Source organism: Ailuropoda melanoleuca, chromosome X (assembly GCF_002007445.2).
Source record: "Ailuropoda melanoleuca isolate Jingjing chromosome X, ASM200744v2, whole genome shotgun sequence".
Classification (NCBI taxonomy): domain Eukaryota; kingdom Metazoa; phylum Chordata; class Mammalia; order Carnivora; family Ursidae; genus Ailuropoda; species Ailuropoda melanoleuca.
In genome coordinates, this window is record NC_048238.1 from 109,446,505 (window position 1) to 109,464,510 (window position 18,006).

Genomic DNA, 18,006 nt, shown 5'->3' on the forward strand with positions numbered 1-18,006 from the left:
GGGGGGGGGGGGGGGGGGAGAGGAGAGCAGGGGGCATTGACAGTGACAATTAAACGCCAAGAGGCCCGAAACTTCCAGAGCCATGGATGTTTCCTGCCCAGATGGAGGCCTTGGCCCTGAAGGTCAAAGGGTAATTAACCACATGGTCACCTTGTTGATGAAACAAAACCCACAACCCCGCAGAATCAAAACATGTCAAAGGCACGGAGGCAAAGGTCAACAGACAGGACAGACAAATTGCAGTATTTAGAATGGTGCATTCAAGCGTTTGTGTAATCTGTGTAGAGTTCTAGCCCACCAGCTTGTGGGGAAGGTAGGTGGAAGGGGATGAAAGTTCAGCTGAGGTGGGGTGTGACTTCAGCTGAGAACCAGGCAAAGAGGGGGTTTACACTCACAACCGTGGAGCACATGATCCTGCTCGGAAAGGTGGACTGCACGCATGGAGGGGTGTCTGTGGACAGCAAGGGACCCAGGAAGGAGGTGGGGCCACAAGCTTTAGTGCTGCTCATGTATTCTTTCCCCTCAGCCGCCTGTGGGCAATGCCTACCAGTTTCCATCTGGGATGTGATGCTGAGGAAAACAAGACGTTGGAACTTCTGTTTGAGATTTCTACCTGCTATCTACCCACTTGCTCTGAAACTTTGGGCAAATCACTTGACCTCCCTGTGCCTGTGCTGATGCTCTAGAACATGGGGGCAAAGATAAGAGACCTGCTCCAAACAGGAGGCAAGAGTCAAGAACCCTCCTGGCTGAAGGAACAAATGAACGAATGAGCAAACAAATGTTGGTCTGGCCCCTGCCTGTCTGGCTCCTCCTCAGGGCTAATGAAGACACAGAAGGGTGCCTGGGCCCTGAGAGGATCAACCTATTGTGGATAGGTTGCTGCATTCACAACCCCACTCTTGGTCCATTCAGGTTCCCTTTCCTGGTCCTTTCTGCTCAACTTACAAGCATGCCCAGGACAGAATTTCCTCCAAGCCCCCCTTCAGACCCACTTCTTCCTTTAATGGCTGTACTTTTCCCCTCCTCGGCCCTCTGGCCCCTACCTGGGAAATGATCCATGACTCCCAAACCTCAATAGCCCACCCCTGCTCTCCCTGCTGGCCTCCAGTCCTGTAGATCCCCCTGCACACTGGCTATCTCCCCCATGGGTGTCCACCAGGCACCTCAAGTCAACACAGCCGAAAACAAGCTCTTCACCAGCTCCCCTCTCAGGGACTGGCACCTGCATCCTCTCAGTCACCCAAGCTAGTAGTCAGACATTGTCTTTGACTCCTGCCTCTCCCCAGTCTATCCTCTTGGGCATAATTGTCTGTTTCCTCCACTGACACACAGTAGGATCAGGGAAACTGTGAATGAATAAGGGAGTGAATGAATAAACAGATGGCAAGATGGTTTATATGGTCTTGTGAGCCCAGCACGGGCTGGGCACGTAGGTATCAGGGAAGATCTGTTGGGCAATGGGATCTCTCCTCTCCACCAGAGCCTTCCCAGGCCCCCGCTTGGGCACAAACACACCTCCAGGCTCTGGACACTTAGTTCTAGCGGCCCTCGAGGTTGGGGCCAGCCTGTGAAGCTATATACCATGGTACCAGCCTCAAGAAGGAGGTTTGATGGCTCTTCAGGGCCAGGACATAGTCTGAGCTTCTTGATGCCAGCTTCCCATACCTCAGGGTGCCCAAGAGAACACTCAGAGTCTCTTCCTGTGGTTTCTCAAGGCTGGGGCATTGGACAGAGCCCAGACATGGACCAGGAGCACAGGACTGGTACCCATGAAGGATGTTTCCCTTATCTGCGTCTTGGGACTCGTGGTTCTTTCTGTTCCTGCCTTACACACCCCACCGCCAGCCATCTGGAGGTACCACCAGCAGGCTCCACCTGGTAGGCAGCATCACTCACTCCCATGACTTAGGGAAGCTTAAAGCAGTCAGAAGGGTCATTGGAGCTCTGGCCACAGGCCCCCAAACTTTAGGCGGGGCTTGGTCAAACTCATTTCTTGTCGTCTCTTGCCCCCTGGCGTACAGTTGCAGTATTGCAGCCCTCCAGTGGCCTCCCTTTTGACCAAATTAACTAACATTTTCTGAGCACCTCAAGGCCAGACCCTATGCCAAGCAAAATTCTGTTCTCAAGACTTTGGTCCAGTCCTTGGTCAGCTCCCTGTTATCTCCCACTTCTCTACTCTCCAAGTGCCTTCAGGGTCACCCTCCATCATGTAGTCACTCCTGTCCCTTCTTTACTTTGTCACAATTGCTGGCAAATCCCCAACTTTGCATGAACACAAATATTTGTCCTCTGTGTGCCTGCACTTAAGTGTCTCTGTGCTGCTAGGGAGAATTACACAAGCTGGCAGATTGTGCGCCACCATGGATTTATGATATCTAGCCTCATCCAGGTAAACCTCAATGCTGGGAAGGCTTTCCATGTTTTGTGTTTGCCAGTCCCATTCTCAGAATGGTGACTTGATCTCCAAAGTCCTCACGTCTTCCCACTTCCCTCTTGCTTGCCTCATCTGTGTTTGACTTAGAAATTGGAAGGTGTGGAACGGAAATTCCCTCATCATCCCATCACCAAGCCTCTCAGCCTGTCTTCCTCTGTACTCAACCTCTCCTCCTTTCCTCAAGCTAAAATGGTGGAAGTATCCCTTCTCCTTTCTAAGACCATGCCTTTTCTGCATTCTAAATGCCATCCTTTCCCACAAGCCCCTCTCTCTAGCATCACCCAATTGATTCCCCCTCTCTACTTGACCAGCTTCATCACCATGCAGACATGCTGTAATATTTCCTGTCTTGAACAAAACTCCCCCCTCGACTCCCACATCCCTCTCCAGCAAGCACCACATTTCTCTGCTCCCTTTCTAAGCACCTCTCTGCAGGTACTGTCTCCATTTCCTCTCTCTCCCCAGTGTAGTCATCAACATGCTGAGATCCAGCCTCAGCTCCTACCACTGAAATAGCCCTTACCAGGGTTGCCAGTGAACTCCATGTGGTCAGCTTCACTCTTCACTTCTCTACCCGTGTGTTGTTACTCTGCCCTCAGCAGTATTGAGCTACTGGACAGTCCCTTCTGTCTGTTAACACTCCCTGCTCTAAGATGCTATGGCATCTATCTTCTGTTGCCCCCATCTCCTACCTCACTGGCTGTTCCTTCTCACTCTCCTTTGCTGGTTCTCCCTCCTGACTTCTAAATCGTGGAGGGCACAGAACTTGCATCTTGGGCTTTTCTGTACCTCTAGTCCCATAGCTTTAAGTCACACACACACACACACACACACACACACACACACACCACCTTCCTTTCTGAACAAGACTCATAAGCAACTGCCTGCTTTATACCTCAAAACTTAGTTTATTGGCATTTCAAGTTTAATATGCCCCAAACAAAACCTTTGAGACCCCACAAGCCTGCCTCATAGTCTTTCTTCTTTCAGTAGATGGGACCCTCATTCATCTAACTCTTTAAGCTAGAAATCAGGGGTATGGATTGAAGTGTGTCCCCCAAACATTCATAACGTGAAACCCTAACCCCCCAGTACTTCAGAATGTGACCTTATTTGGAAATAGGGTTATTGCACGTGTTATTAGTCAAGATGAGGTCATACTGGAGTAGGGAAGGCCCCAGTAAAACTGGTATCCTTACAAAATGGGGAAATTTGAACATAGATGTGCGCACAAGGATAGTCCCGTGTGAACATAAAGGCAGAGGTTGAGGGGATACTTCTGTACTTCAAGGCATGCCAAATGTGTTGCATCAAACTACCGGAACCTGGGGGAGAACATTATCTCTCACAGCCTCAGAAGAAAACAATCATGCCAACATCTCGATCTCGTACTTCTAGCTTCCACAACTGTGAGACAATACATTTCTTTTGTATAAGCCACTGCTGTGGACTGAATTACATCCCCCCCAAATTCATATGTTTAAAGCCTAAATTCCAATGTGACTATTTCCAGAGAGGGCTTTTAGGGAAGTAATTAAGGTTAAATGAAGTCAGAAGGTGGGGACCTAGTCCAATAGGACTGGTGTCTTTATAAGCAGAGGAACATCAGAGACTCCTGTCTTGCTGTGCACACACAGAGGAATGGCCATGTGAGGAAACAGTGAAAAGGCAGCCATCTGCAAGTCAGGAAGAGGGCCCTCGCAAAGAACCACATTTGAAGTACCTTGACCTGGGGCTGGTAGCCTCTAGGACTGTGAGAAAATAGATGTCTTTTGTTGAAACCCTGCCCCATTCTGTGCTATTTTGTTAGGGCAGCCCCAGCTGACTGATACAGCCACCCAGTTTGTGGCACTTTAGCCAACCAATGCACTCAGGGTCACTCTGAACCACTTCTTTCTCCTAAACCCTTTGCATCCACCCAACATGCATATCTTGTTGGCTCTGCCTCCAAAATTGATCTGGAATCCATCTACTGCTCTCCACCCCTGAAGTTCCCACCATCATTTCCCACACTACATAACACTTTAGCTTTCTAAACAGGCAGTTACAGAACTTGCAAATGATACATTTTTGCAATGTCTCTTTTCCAATATGTATGCCTCCTGTTTCTTGTCCTAATCTTAGTACATTGTTTTAACTAAAATCTCCCCCCTTGTTAGAAACTCTCATAACAACACAAATCATCCCATCTTCTACTCATATATGATTTTGTTGAATAAATAAGTAAATAGACTTACCCATATTGAATAAATAACAATTTAGCTTCTGCCCCCACCTCTGAACTATATTGCAAAGTGGGGCAAAGATTGATTCCCCACTCTCTCCAAGTCCAGGGCATAGGGTGGGCAATTGTTAGATGTATGTTGAAAACAAAGAGAAAGAAATAGAGATGCTCAAAGGGAAGCAAGCCGTGGTTTGTCGGGGCATGTCAGCACAGGCTTCTACTGGGTCTCAGCTCCAAATGAATGTCACCAGTTAGAGAAGGTTAGGGGTGGGTAAGGTGAACATTGTAGGGAGAGGAAACCGCCACAACAAAGGCCTGGGAGCTGCAAAAGTGTTATGATCCCACCTCACTCCATGAGCTTCCACCCTTTCTAGGTTTCTGGATTTATATTTTGCTCTAACTGCAAAGCCATTGGAAAAAAAAAAAAAGAAAAAAATGTATGAAATATCTTTTTGATCTGTGCATGGATGGAGCTTTCTATGTTTAAAAAAGGTGGAAAGAATTGCAAGGGAGAAACAAAATAATATATTTATCTACATTAAAATAATAAATGTTCGTATGCCAAGAAGATGAGCAACAGTAAAAGCAAGCAAGAACATAAATACCTAATGTGCGTAGAGCATATGTGCATCAATAAGAAAAACACCAAGATTGCAGCAGAGAGATAAGAGCGTAAACGATTCACAGAAATGGAAAATAGTGAATGTGTGAAAAAATAAACGTGATAAAAGTATAATCCAAAACTATGAAATATTTGAATAATTTTTACCAAAAAATCGAGTTACAAAACGAGTTCTTGCTGGGAAGGGCAGGCTGAAAACACCTTTCTGCCCTGGGATTTGTTACAATGTTGTATAGTAACTCAGCTCTTCAGGGTCAAATCCTTTCAAGGTTCATATTCTTTAACAAGGAATTTTATTGTTAGGGAACCACAGTTCTACTTTTAAGAAGTTCTCACTTGCATGAGGACATGGTGAACGCAGAGGCTGGGTAGACTCTGTCTGTAATCCATATCACCCCTGGTTTATAAGAAGAATTCAGTGGTTATTTTTTGAGCTGAATTAAGCTGGAAAATGATTAGAACTCTAAAAGGACTAGATTATTCTGTATTAGCTACCTCGTACTCACTCTAAACTTCACCCAAACGTAGCTGCTGGAGATGCTCCCCAACTAATTCAAGCGCAGGTGAACCAGAAAGGCCAGCACACTTGAAAGCCCAGCGCCAATCCCATATACATAAGTGCTGCTTGGTAATCTTGGTCAGTGGCTTGTCTTCCTGTTTATGTAAAGAAGGAGAAGGAGGAGAAGACGAGAGAAGAAGAAGGAGGAGGAGGAGGAGGAGGAGGAGAAAAAGAAGACGACGACAGCGGCATATTTATTCAATTTTTTTTTCATCCACAGCATCATGTACAATACTGAGACCAGAAACCTAAGCCTCCAATTACCTGAGGAATTGTTAGGTATATTTTGAAACCTCCATGCAATGAAATTGTATCTGTTAAAAAAAATACTGCAAATAAACAAAAGTTATTTAATCACATTCAACTCTATCCCTGATTAAAATAACAAGTTGTAGTAAACTGGGAATAAAGGAGTTCTTCATCAACATGATACATTAAATGTATCTGAACCAATGGTAGATGAAACGTTGTTATGCATCCTGAGTCACTGGAGGCATTGCCATGAGAGCCAAGGACAGGATATTGTAGTAGGAGCAGAACAAGAAACAAAAAGGCATGCATATTGGAAAGGAAAAGAGGCATTTATCATTATTTGCAAATTCTATGATTGCCTACTTAAAAAACTAAGAAATGTTTGTAGCAAGGCAGATGAATAGAAAATAATCTTAAAAAACTCAGTACCTTTCTCATAAACCAACAGTAACGAGACAGAAAAAAAAAAGATCCCATTTGCAACTGCAAGAAATATATGTATGCTATATATGTTAGTATATAATATATGCCATGTATAATAGAATACTTAAAATATATAACATATTATATATATTACACACAGAATATTTATTTATTTATTTTTAAAGATTTTATTTATTTATTTGACAGAGGTACAGACAGCCAGTGAGAGAGGGAACAGAAGCGGGGGGAGTGGGAGAGGAAGAAGCAGGCTCCCAGGGGAGAAGCCTGATGTGGGGCTCGATCCCAGAACGCCGAGATCACGCCCTGAGCCGAAGGCAGACGCTCAACCGCTGTGCCACTCAGGCACCCCTACACACAAAATATTTAAAAATATGCAGAACCTATAAGAAGAAATAAGAAGAAAAATAAACAACCTTACTGAGGGACATCACACAAGATTTAGGAAAATAAAGAGAAACACCAGACCTTGGGTTTTTTGTTTGTTTGTTTTTCAGTAATCTCTACCCCCAACGTGGGGCTTGAACTCCTGATTCTGAGATCACGAGTTGCACGCTCTACTGGCAGAGCCAGCCAGGGGCCCTGAGAAATATCAAGAGCTTGATTGAAAAAATTGCATTGGAAAGATACCCATTTCCCCCAAATTTAATCCATAAATGCAAAGCAATTACAAGCAAGATAACAATGGCGTTATTTTTCTTTTGTAACTTGATGAAACTATTCCTGAGTTTAGATAGTGGAGTAAATAAGCAATAATGAAATTTGGGGGGAAAGAAATAGAAACGACTGGTGTAAGGGGCGAGAGAGTACTTGATCCATCACATATTGCCAGTGCATAGAGCTATCCTGGTCTTCCCAGTGAGTGACTGGCATAGGAAGACGGATGGACTAGACCAGAAACAGAGCCAACTAATACAAAAGAAGGGCGTAGTAGGATTGGTGCTTCCCTGTGTCATAGCTGAGGCTCCAGAGTTGCTTTAGAGGTGAATCTCAGGGGAGAACTCTCGAAGGCTCAGGAAATAGTTCATATGAAAGAAATGCAGGGCAGGGGGCAGTTAGTGGATAGTATAGAGGGCCTAGCCTCCCACGCCTTGCCTTCTCTCTGACGCTGCTGGAGAAATGGTGGTGTTCCACAAATGTCAAACAAAAAAATAAAACTAGTTTAAGTCTTAAACCAAATTCAATTCCGGACAGATTAAAAATTTACATCTTGGGGAGCCTGGTGTCTCAGTCATTAAGTGTGTGCCTTCAGCTCACATCACGACCTCAGGTTCCTGGGATTGAGCCCCACCTCAGGCTCCCTGCTCAGCAGGGATGCTGCTTCTCCCTCTCCCACTCCCCCTGTTTGGGCTCCCTCTCTGTCTCTCTCAAATAAAGAAATAAAATCTTTAAAAAACTTACGTCAAGTAATGAAAACATAAAAATGTACAGTGAATATAGTAAATGTTTTAAATGTTGGGGTCAGAGAAGGCCTTTTCAAGCATGAAAATGGTCAAATGCCACAGATTTGTGTACCAGCGAGGCCATGACAGCATTGTTCACAATGAAAAAGAGAGCACTAGAAATAGGAAGCAGGAGAGAAGTCGGAAATGAGGAGGTGTTGGTTCAGTCATACTCTGTGTTGCCCTGGCAGGGAGAGCCGCCCATGAGATCACGAGAGCTTGTTGAGAGGGGAAAAGCTCACAATTCCTTTGTGTGTGTGTGTGTCTGTGTGTGTGTGTGTGTGTGTGTGAAAATATGTATGTAAAAGAAAATATCAGAAGAATAGACCCCAAATACTAACTTGATTCTCACCAGGTGGTAGGATTAGGGGTGATTTTAACTTTCTATTTTATGTATGTATGTTTTGTCTTAATATTTTAATAATGTGCATGCTATGACTTTCATAATCAGATAAAAACAAAGGAAATAAAAAAGTCTTTACATCGTGTGAACTAAATGATGTAAAATCAGATTTGTGGAGTGAAAAACAGGAAGGCAATATATACAAATTTCAATAATGGCTTTAATGGCTGGTGGGATTTCTAAAATTGCCACAGCGGGGGGATATTAGTTTTTATGATCAGAGTTGAAAAAACAAACAAACAATTCCTGGGCTGTGTGGTAGGAAAGGAGATTAGAAAAGGAGGAAGGTGGGGGAGGCAATCAGGCTACAAGGAAACATGAATGAATCAGAAAAATGGGAGGGAGTGGCAGGTGCTCTGAAAGAAAGTACCCCAGGACTGGAAAGTAACTGGAAGCGGGGAGCAGTGGGAAGTGGTCTGTTCTGATCTTCTCTTCTGCCACTCCACAGAGAGGTCCCTGCCTCAGATCCCGAGTTCCACAGGGATCGGGTGACAAGCAATACATGAGGCTGGCGCTCTGGCACCAAGGAGCCAATTCCATGCTTCGGCAAGGTGCTGGTATAGTTGGCACTCTCCCTGAAAGGTGGGGAAGGCCATGGTGGAAAGTCCCAGCCCTCACCGGAACCAGGCAAATGGATGGGAAACTGCCTCATGGCGGCCTTGCACTGGATAGAAAGGCAGGTGAAGAAGGGTTTTGTGACAGCTCATAAGACTGCCCATCTTTCAGTGCTCCTGGGATGATCATGGGACATTCCACCGAGACCTGAGTCAGGCTGCAGTTGAGTCTTGCCTCTCCAGCCTGTGTGGAGATGGGCAAAGTCACTAGAGTGCCTTGGCAGAGCCCTTCCCTGGCACTCCCTGTTCCTCAGGATGTGCCAAACACACTCCTGCCTTGTGGCCTTTGCATTTGCTGTTCCTGGTTTCCAGAATACTCTCCTACCTGTACAGCTATGTCTATTACCTGCTTTAAATACTGCTCAAATCCTACTTCTCAGTGAGTTCTTCCTTAACCAGCCAATTGAAAATTACAATCCCTCACCCCCTAGCCTTTCCCATCCCCCCTTTCTGCTTCATTTTTCTCCATAGGCTTTATCACCATCTGGCATGATAAGAGGAACGTCTTTTTTTTCCATTTTGATCCCATTTCAGCCTCTCATTTACAATGCTGCCAAGCAACATCAAAACTTGCAGGATGAGTGTCAGTGTTTGAGAAGAAATCCCCGAGACAATAGGGAATTACTTCTTTAACTTCTAGGAACCAATGGTTATTGGCGAAGGGTGGAGAATGGTGCCGAGGTGGTAGATCAAATGTGATCATCTTCATGCCCTAAGCAGGAGTCTGAAGGGAGCAAACCTCTGGGAATTCCAAAGCCTGAGTTAGGGCCTGCAGGCTTTAAAAAAAATTCTTTAAAGAAAGTCCTCCTCCGCGACATTCCTGATGGCACAGAGGATGACGCTCCCATCGACAAGCCTTGGTCAGAAAATGATTCAAGAACAAGTTTACTTTAACCAATTTAGTTTGCTTCATATTTTCCTTTTTTATGCAAGCACCAGAGAGATCTATGATTCTTTGAATAAGTACAAAATAAAAATTACATGTGGTAAGAAAGTGTTGTATCATGGCTTAATGGGAAGCAGGGCTTAATTGCTAGGTCATGCAATTGGTGCCATCTCAGATTTGCTTATTTATTAATGTGTCGTCTGTCTTCCCTCATCTCACTGTCCAAGCAGAACATACCTGCGCATAGCGAGTGCTCAATAAACATTTGTTATACACTTTCAACAAAGAGAACTCCAGGCAGAGTGAACAAGTGCAAACATCCTGAGGTGGGGATGTGTTTATGGTGCTCCTGGAATAGTAAGGAGGCCGCTGTGGCTTGAGCAGGCTGACAGAAGCAGCTCTGTGCATTCTGACCACCACAGTTGTCATTGGGCTTCTCATAGCTTTCATCAGCATCCTCCTCCTTAAGTGTTTGCTCTCAAAGACCATAGGCTGGTGGCTGGTACCTCTGCTGCTGAGTGAGCATTCCAGTCAGACAGTGGCTCCAGGAGGCTCAGTCCCCTTCTGAAAACTGGCATGATTCTGGCTCCCCACCCCCAAACATAAGAGCCAGGGGCAGGGGATGTATTTTGAATTCAGTTGGGAGCCCTGTATCATCGCTGTTAGAACTTGTGTGATAATGGGATCCAGAGAAGACTGGCACAGGAAAGGAATGCACCTGCAGCAGCGGGGCGGGGGCGGGGGGTCTCCTGGTGGTGGCTACAGTGTCTATTGTGTCCAGGAGGTGGCAGTAGGGAAAATGAAATGCACCAGGGCTGAGGTTGCTTGTCTGCTTAAGCATCTTTTTCCGGAGGAGGGTGTGCGTGTATGTGTGTACATTGGGACAGAAGGGATGTGTGGTTGTGATGGGCCAGATGATGGCCACCCAGACCTGTATTTGGTTCTTCAGTCCTGTACAGCAGAATATTTGAGAAATACTGGCCTAGAGGTTCTTCCAGCCTCCCGTCAGGGCAGGTGGCCAAAGGGACGATGACTGCCCAGGGAAAGGAAGAGAATTCCACTGCCGGGGCAGTGGTGCCAGGGACACTAAAGGAAATTTTTCTTCCTCTTTAGGGAAAGACTAGCCTCCAATCTTGGGCACTTCCTCAACTGTCCTCAAACTCCCCAGACCCTGTACCCTCAGGCCCTATCTCCCGAAGGAACACGCTGGGCCACATGAAAAGGGATTCGGAGCACTTGAGCCAGCCGGGAAGGCAGAAGCTGCTCTGACATAGTTAGAGCCAGAGTAGGAGCTGGAATAGGAGTAAGGGAGGGGAGGATGTACTGGGGCTCAGGAAAAGACCTAGGACCAGATGGGGTCTGGGTCCAAGAGGGGGTGGGGCTGAGAGACGGAGTGGGGAGAGACTCTGTGCAAGAGAGATGGTCGGGGCTGGGGGAGTTTTATGGAGAAAGTAAGCCTCTGGGCAACACGGAGCTGAGGAACAGATAGAGGAAGCTTGATGAAGCGCAGCTGAGGGCTGAGGAATAGATGAGAATCAGGAATGTCATTGGGGGCTGATCTGGAGGTCAAGCCCAAGGAGAAGGTGAGGTGAGGGTCAGTGCTGGTGTCGGAGTGGGGAGACTCTGGGGACATGGATGAAGCTACACGTCGTCACCATGATCTGGCCCGGGGTGAATAGCCCACGCACCGGGAGGCTCTACGCACGGGTTAGAATCAGGAGGACCTGGTGCCCCCTGTCCCCCTTCCCAGCTTTGGTTTCCTCCGTCGTACCTCTACCAACTGCCGTCTTAGGTATCCTCCATGTTTGCTAGTTTATTGTCCTTTTTCACCAGCCAGAATGAAAGCAGGGTAGACATTGGTCTGTTTGATTCACCAACACCAGACATAGCACCTGACACATGGTAGGTGCTCAATTAAATGTTCAGGGGCAAGACTCAGGGAAGGCATGGTGGATTGGGACATGGGGTGTGGCACTTGCTAGGGTGTAAGCTTAGTGGTGGGGTGACCTTCAGGACAAGTGAAGTTGAGAGAGGAGGGAGACTCTAGGAACAGGTGAGGCTCAGGAATGGGATGCCCCTCAGGTTCACGATAAAGCTGAGGAACAGAATAAGGGATTGGGAAGGAGATAAGGGGTCTGGTATAAGAGGTGGTTAAGTATGTACATTCTTGGTGATGTTAATATCAACAGAAATGGTTCAAATCCCTGGTGTCTCAGTCTCTTGATCTGCTCTCCCCCAATATTCCTTCCCTCCTCCTTACTCCCGTGGTCATATCCTAAGATCTTGCCATTACCTGTCATCACCACATTTCCACAATCTCCATTATATCCCAACCTTTGAAAGCCAGCCCCTTCCTTTTAGAATATAAGAACTCCAGCAATCCTTTGACTGCCACCGGGACCCTTCAACCAACAATCCTATTGTTTTTTTCACCGCCCTTCACCAAACGATGACTCTACCCTTACTTCTCCCCTTACCAATCATCATCATTTCTCTCTATGAACCACATAAAACTCCTGTGTCCCTCTGTCATTTCTTTGTATTCATGTAGGAAAATTCAACCCTGATAAAATCCAACTTTCTACCTACTCTGGGTCTGCACCCCTGAGATTAAACGTGTCTGGAAAAAACCAGGGAGACATGCTGAGTAATTTCACTTTAAATTAATGGCCATTAAACCTCAAGTGGGCCCTTAATACAGCCTAGCAATCATGCTACATTTCCGTAGAGCATCCAGCCTTCCCATCTCCCAGAACACTGTTTAATGCCTTTTCTCCTTAAACCACCAATACTCCTCTCCCACCCTCACTCCCAGTTAGTGGCCTGGCTTCCTGTTTTGCTGAGAAAAGAAAAGCCACCAGAAGACACCTGCTCCAAGCTCCAGCATCACCTCGCCCACCTCCCTGCATCTGTTCATCTGTCTCCTGCATCATCAACTTTTTCCTTCTTAACTGGCTCATTGGCACACAAACATGTTACCATGCTCTAATTTTTCCCACATTAAAACAATACTTTTATCTTGTTCCCTCATATTCCTACAACCACCACTCTCCTATGTCTCTGCTCTCCTTTACAGCTAAACTCTTTACTTTTTTAATTTTTTAATAATAATTTTTTATTATGTTATGTTAGTTACCATACAGTACATCCCTAGTTTTTGATGTAGTGTTCCATGATTCATTGCTTACGTATAACACCCAGTGCTCCATGCAATATGTGCCCTCCTTAATACCCATCACCGGCCTATCCCATTCCCCCACCCCCATCCCCTCTGAAGCCCTCAGTTTGTTTCCCAGAGTCCATAGTCTCTCGTGGTTCATTCCCCCTTCTGTTTACCCCCTTCATTCTTCCCTTCCTTCTCCTAATGTCCTCCCTGCTATTTCTTATGTTCCATAAATGAGTGAAACCATATGATAATTGCCTTTCTCTGCTTAACTGATTTCACTTAGCATAATCTCCTCCAGTCCCGTCCATGCTGCTGCAAATGTTGGGTAATTGTTCTTTCTGATGGCTGAATAATATTCCATTGTATATATGGACCACATCTTCTTTACCCATTCGTCTGTTGAAGGGCATCTTGGCTTCTTCCACAATTTAGCTATTGTGGACAATGTACAGCTGAACTCTTTAAAAGAGTCATCTGTCAGTGCTCACTGTTTCCAATTTCTCTCTTCTGACTCTTGATTGGATGCACTCTGGTCCACCTTTAGGCCCCTACGTCTCCGTGGAAATTCCTGTGGAAGGCCACCAATGACCTCCACATTGTTAAACACAGTGGTCAATTATTTGTCATTTTACTAGTCCAGTCGGTAGGATTTGAAGAATTGGTCAATTGCTCCTTCTCAATCCACTCTCTTCAGTGTTTTCCCACACCTTGCTGCTCATTCTTTTCCAGTCTCATTTGCTGGTTCCTTTTCATCTGTCCCACCTCTAAATGTTGGGCTACCCAGGGTTCAGTTCATGGGTTGCTTTGCTTTTTCTATACTCACTCCTAGTTGACCTCATCCAGTCTCGTGACTTCTAATACTGCTTCATTGCTACTCATTTTCCAATTACATCTCCAGCCCTGATAGTGCCCCTGAACTCTAGACTCCTCTATATAACTGACTCCATCACTGTCTTCCTCAATTCAGTTAATGTACCTCCATCCTCCTGGTCCTCTGGCTAAAACACTGAGTGCTGTCCTTGACTCCTGTCTTTCCACCGTAGCCTGATACCAATCTGTCATCAAACCCTACCCAGAATCTGCCTACCTCTCACTGCTTCACTGCATCATCTGGTGTAAACCACCATTGTCTCTCACCTGGATTATTTCAAGAGTCCCGAAATTGTCTCCCTGCTTCCACTCTTTTCTCTCTTTAATCTGTTGTCAGGAAGCAGCCCCATTGATCACTTGTATGAGAATAGACATCAGATCACAGTGCCCCTTAATGTCTCTCCATATCTCTTTGTCAGCCAAAGTCCTCGCAAGGCCCTGCATGATCTCTTACCACCCTCTGTTGTGGCCTTCCCGGCCTCATCCCCACTATCTTCCTCCAGTTCACCACACCAGCCTCCTGGGTGCCCCCAGGCTATGCCAGGCATGCCTCTGATTCCAGAGTTCTGGCATATGTGGATCCCACAGCTCGAAACAGTATGGCCTCTCAAATCCTTTGGATCTTGGCTCAAGTGTCATCTCCTCACTGGGGTCTTTCCTGACTACCGTATCTAAATACTCTACACCCCAAAGACCCTTCTCTCTTTCATTCTTCTCCATAGTGGGGTTTGTTTTTTGTCTAAACTTCATGAGGGTAGGAGCTTTTGTTTGTTTTATTGGCTCCTGTATCCCAAGTCCTAGAATACCGCCTGGTACATAATAGCACTGAGTACATACTTGATGCCTTAGTTTGCTCAGCCTGCCCTGACGAAGTACCACAGACTGGCTTAAACAACAGAAATTTACTTTCTCACATTTCTGGAGGCCGGAAGTCTGGGATCAAAGTGTCATCAGAATTGGTTTATTCAGAGGCCCCCCTCCTTGGCTTGTAGATAGCTGCCTTCTACCTGTGTCTTTACATGCTTCACGTGCCTTTTCCTGTGTGCCTGTGTCCTAATCTCCTTTTCTCGTATGGGCATCAGACAGATTGGAGTGGGGCCCACCTTAATAACCTCATTTTAACTTAATGACCTCTGTAAAGACCCTATCTCCAAATACAGTCACTTTCTGAAGTAAGGGGGTTAGGACTTCAACATGTAAACTGGGGAAGCGTAATTCAGCCCATGTACTTGAGTGATTGGTTAATCCCTGTGCAAAGATGCATTGAGGCTCTTATGGGGTAGAGATCAGTGTTTAGGCTCAGGTAAGGAATGAGGTGCCATAAGTGAATGAGGCACCAAGAGTGAATGAGGCTGGAAGAGGGTACTTGTCTCAGCCAAAGGATGAGACACAAGGATGGGGTTAGGGAGAGGCCATGTGGCAGAAGATGATGGAATCAGTGCAGTTGAGAGGTGAGGAGAGGAGAGACTGGCCAAAGCTTGCAGAGGGGATGAGGGGAGGAATCAGAGGAGCAGTGGGGTGGTTGACATGCTGGGATAGGACTGAGGATGTTGAGAATGTCACCAATGGGTGAGATTGCCTGCATACTTTATAGGTCCTGGTGCAAAATAAAAATACAGGTCTCTTGTTCAAAAAGTATTAAGAATCAAGAATTTCCAGATGGAGACAGCAGAGCCTTAAACCAAGTGTAGGGAACACACCCATGATACTGGTCCTGCCAGATGGGATATGGATCAGGAATGGAGATAGGTTAGAAGTTAGGACAAGGTTGGGTAAAAATGTCTTTTCTCTTGCAACGTATGGGGAATTTTTATTGAAATGTAGTCTGCCTTTTGCCATCTTTTATTATTATTAGCAAATGTACTGTACACTCTTTTGGAGGTGGGTCTTCCCACAATCCTTAGTGCCCTACACATGCAATTTTGATGTGTGCCAAGGTGTGTTTGTTGAGATCACCAACACCACTTGGTAGCAAGTAAGAGAAGTGTGCACATTGGGTGTGAAGGAGATGGAGAAGAGGGAAGATTCACAGGGAGACTAGAGCATCCCACTAGGATTTAGATAATGAGGGTCTGAACTGCACCAGTAGTCTGGGGGAGGTGCAATTGAAAATAAAGCCTTTGAGAGCTCACCAACCTGCCCGGTGCCTAGCCAAGGTGGATAAGAGAGTGGCCAAACCTTTCCCGTCCTGGTGAAGACCAAGGGCTGGTCAGATTAAGATCTCAAAGCAGTTTTTGGGGAGAGGGAGGCCTTCAGCCCTCCCAAGCTGGTCCCTGGAAGTGCCTGGAGCCCCCCCGAAGGGAATTAGAAAGACTTCTGAGGAAGCTAAGGTCTGGAGGAAGCCCAGACTCAGGATCCGCATGGGGAGAAAACAGGGCCCAAAGCTTCTGGTGATGTTGGGGACAACATCGTGGTGGTAAGTTGAAGCTAGACCTTCACTGCAGCTCCTCACCTCAACCGAGCCTCTCGTACCTCAGCTCTGCAAGCATCTGGTGGGTGTGCTGCGGATGAGACTGTTGGATGCAAGGGACACAGGAAGAGACAAGGTCCCTTGGCCCCAAGATAAAGGAGGTGAGTGTGCAGCTCAAATGAGCAACCAAGGGACATAATGCAGCTGGATGCCGGCACCCTTGGTGTGACTCTCCCATTTGCTCTCCTCACCACCTTTGCGGGAGCTACTATTCTCACTCTCCTTTGACAGATGAGGAAACTGACATGAGACGTGGAGAGGTTAAGTCACGTGCTCAGAATCACAGCTGAGGTGTGGTCTTGCCAGGAATTGAAGCAGTAGCACGCTGCGGAGGGGCCGCTCTTCACCCTTCCCACCCTCAGCATCTGCAGACACAGTGCCGGAGAATGGAACAGTCAACATGGGCAGGGGCGGAGAATCCTGCAAGACCTGAGGACAGATGTCATCTGAGCTATGTGGGAAGAATGAATGCGAGAGCACAGAGGCTGACAGTGGGAGGAAAGGCATTCTGGGTAGGGAGGGAACTAGAAGCTTAGGTGGGGGTGCTGGGAGAAGTGCAAAAGCCATAGACCTGGGCCTCACACACTGAAAGTTGTGTGAAGTTGCCTGTGGACATGGTTAAGATCAGGATGGGAACCTGGTGGGGGACTAGGAGACCCGGGAAGTGAATTTCTGAAGAGATCCAAACCACTTCTACCACCAACCAGGGCACATGCTCTCTCCCCCTGAATTGAGAGGGGCTGTAAAGCATACACAGCCCTTTGGGCCCCAAAGGACCCCCGTTCTTATCCCCAGGGGATCTTGATTTCTTTCTGTGAAAGCCTGCCCCACAGGCAAGGGGATGCTGCCCTCCTGCCTTCATCCAGGAGGGCACAAAGGGGCTGTCCTGGGCAAAGCGGGTTCCTGCAGCCCTGCAAGAGTAAGCAAGCCAGGGGAAGACTCTCTGAACAGGCTACAGGGGTGGAGAGCAAAGCCCCAGGAGCGGGGGAAGGGGGAGGAGAAAAGGGCAGGGACAGGGAGGAGCAGAGGGGCTGCTCAGCTGGGGGAGTTGGATTGGAAGAGGCCCGAGGTGATGGAGGCCTTTCCCCCCTATTTTCCATGACCCTGGCAGCAGGGCAGTTGGTGTTTCTCTGCCCGGAATTGGGGTGGGGGTAGTACCAGGTATGCCTTCTCAGGATCATCCTGCCTAAAACATCAAAATGGGGAAAGGGGTGGGAAAGGTGCCCACTTCAGTTGCAAGGTGGGTTCCAAAGGTGCAGAGAACAAAAAGAACCTCAAAAACCCAGCAGGGTGCACTGGACCCCTCCTCGGAAGCTTTGGCAGACCCAGACCCTGAGCTCCCCCAGAACGGTCCTGCCTTCCCTTAGCAGTCCACCTCGTCGCGTGGTTCTTGGACTAGTCATCTACCAGCGTCTGGTCCTGTCATGCTGAACCTCCCACAGCGCGGCCTCCTGAGCCCCCTCCCCGCTCCACCCCCCCACCCCGCCCTCCCCTTCCTCTCCCCTTTCTGCGCCTTAAGAGTTTCCCAAGCCCGTTTCCTCCTTTATTTCGCTGCAGCCCCAAGAGGGAGGCAGGATTCTCCCCATTTACCAGATTTGACAGGAGAGAAGCCTGCCTCCC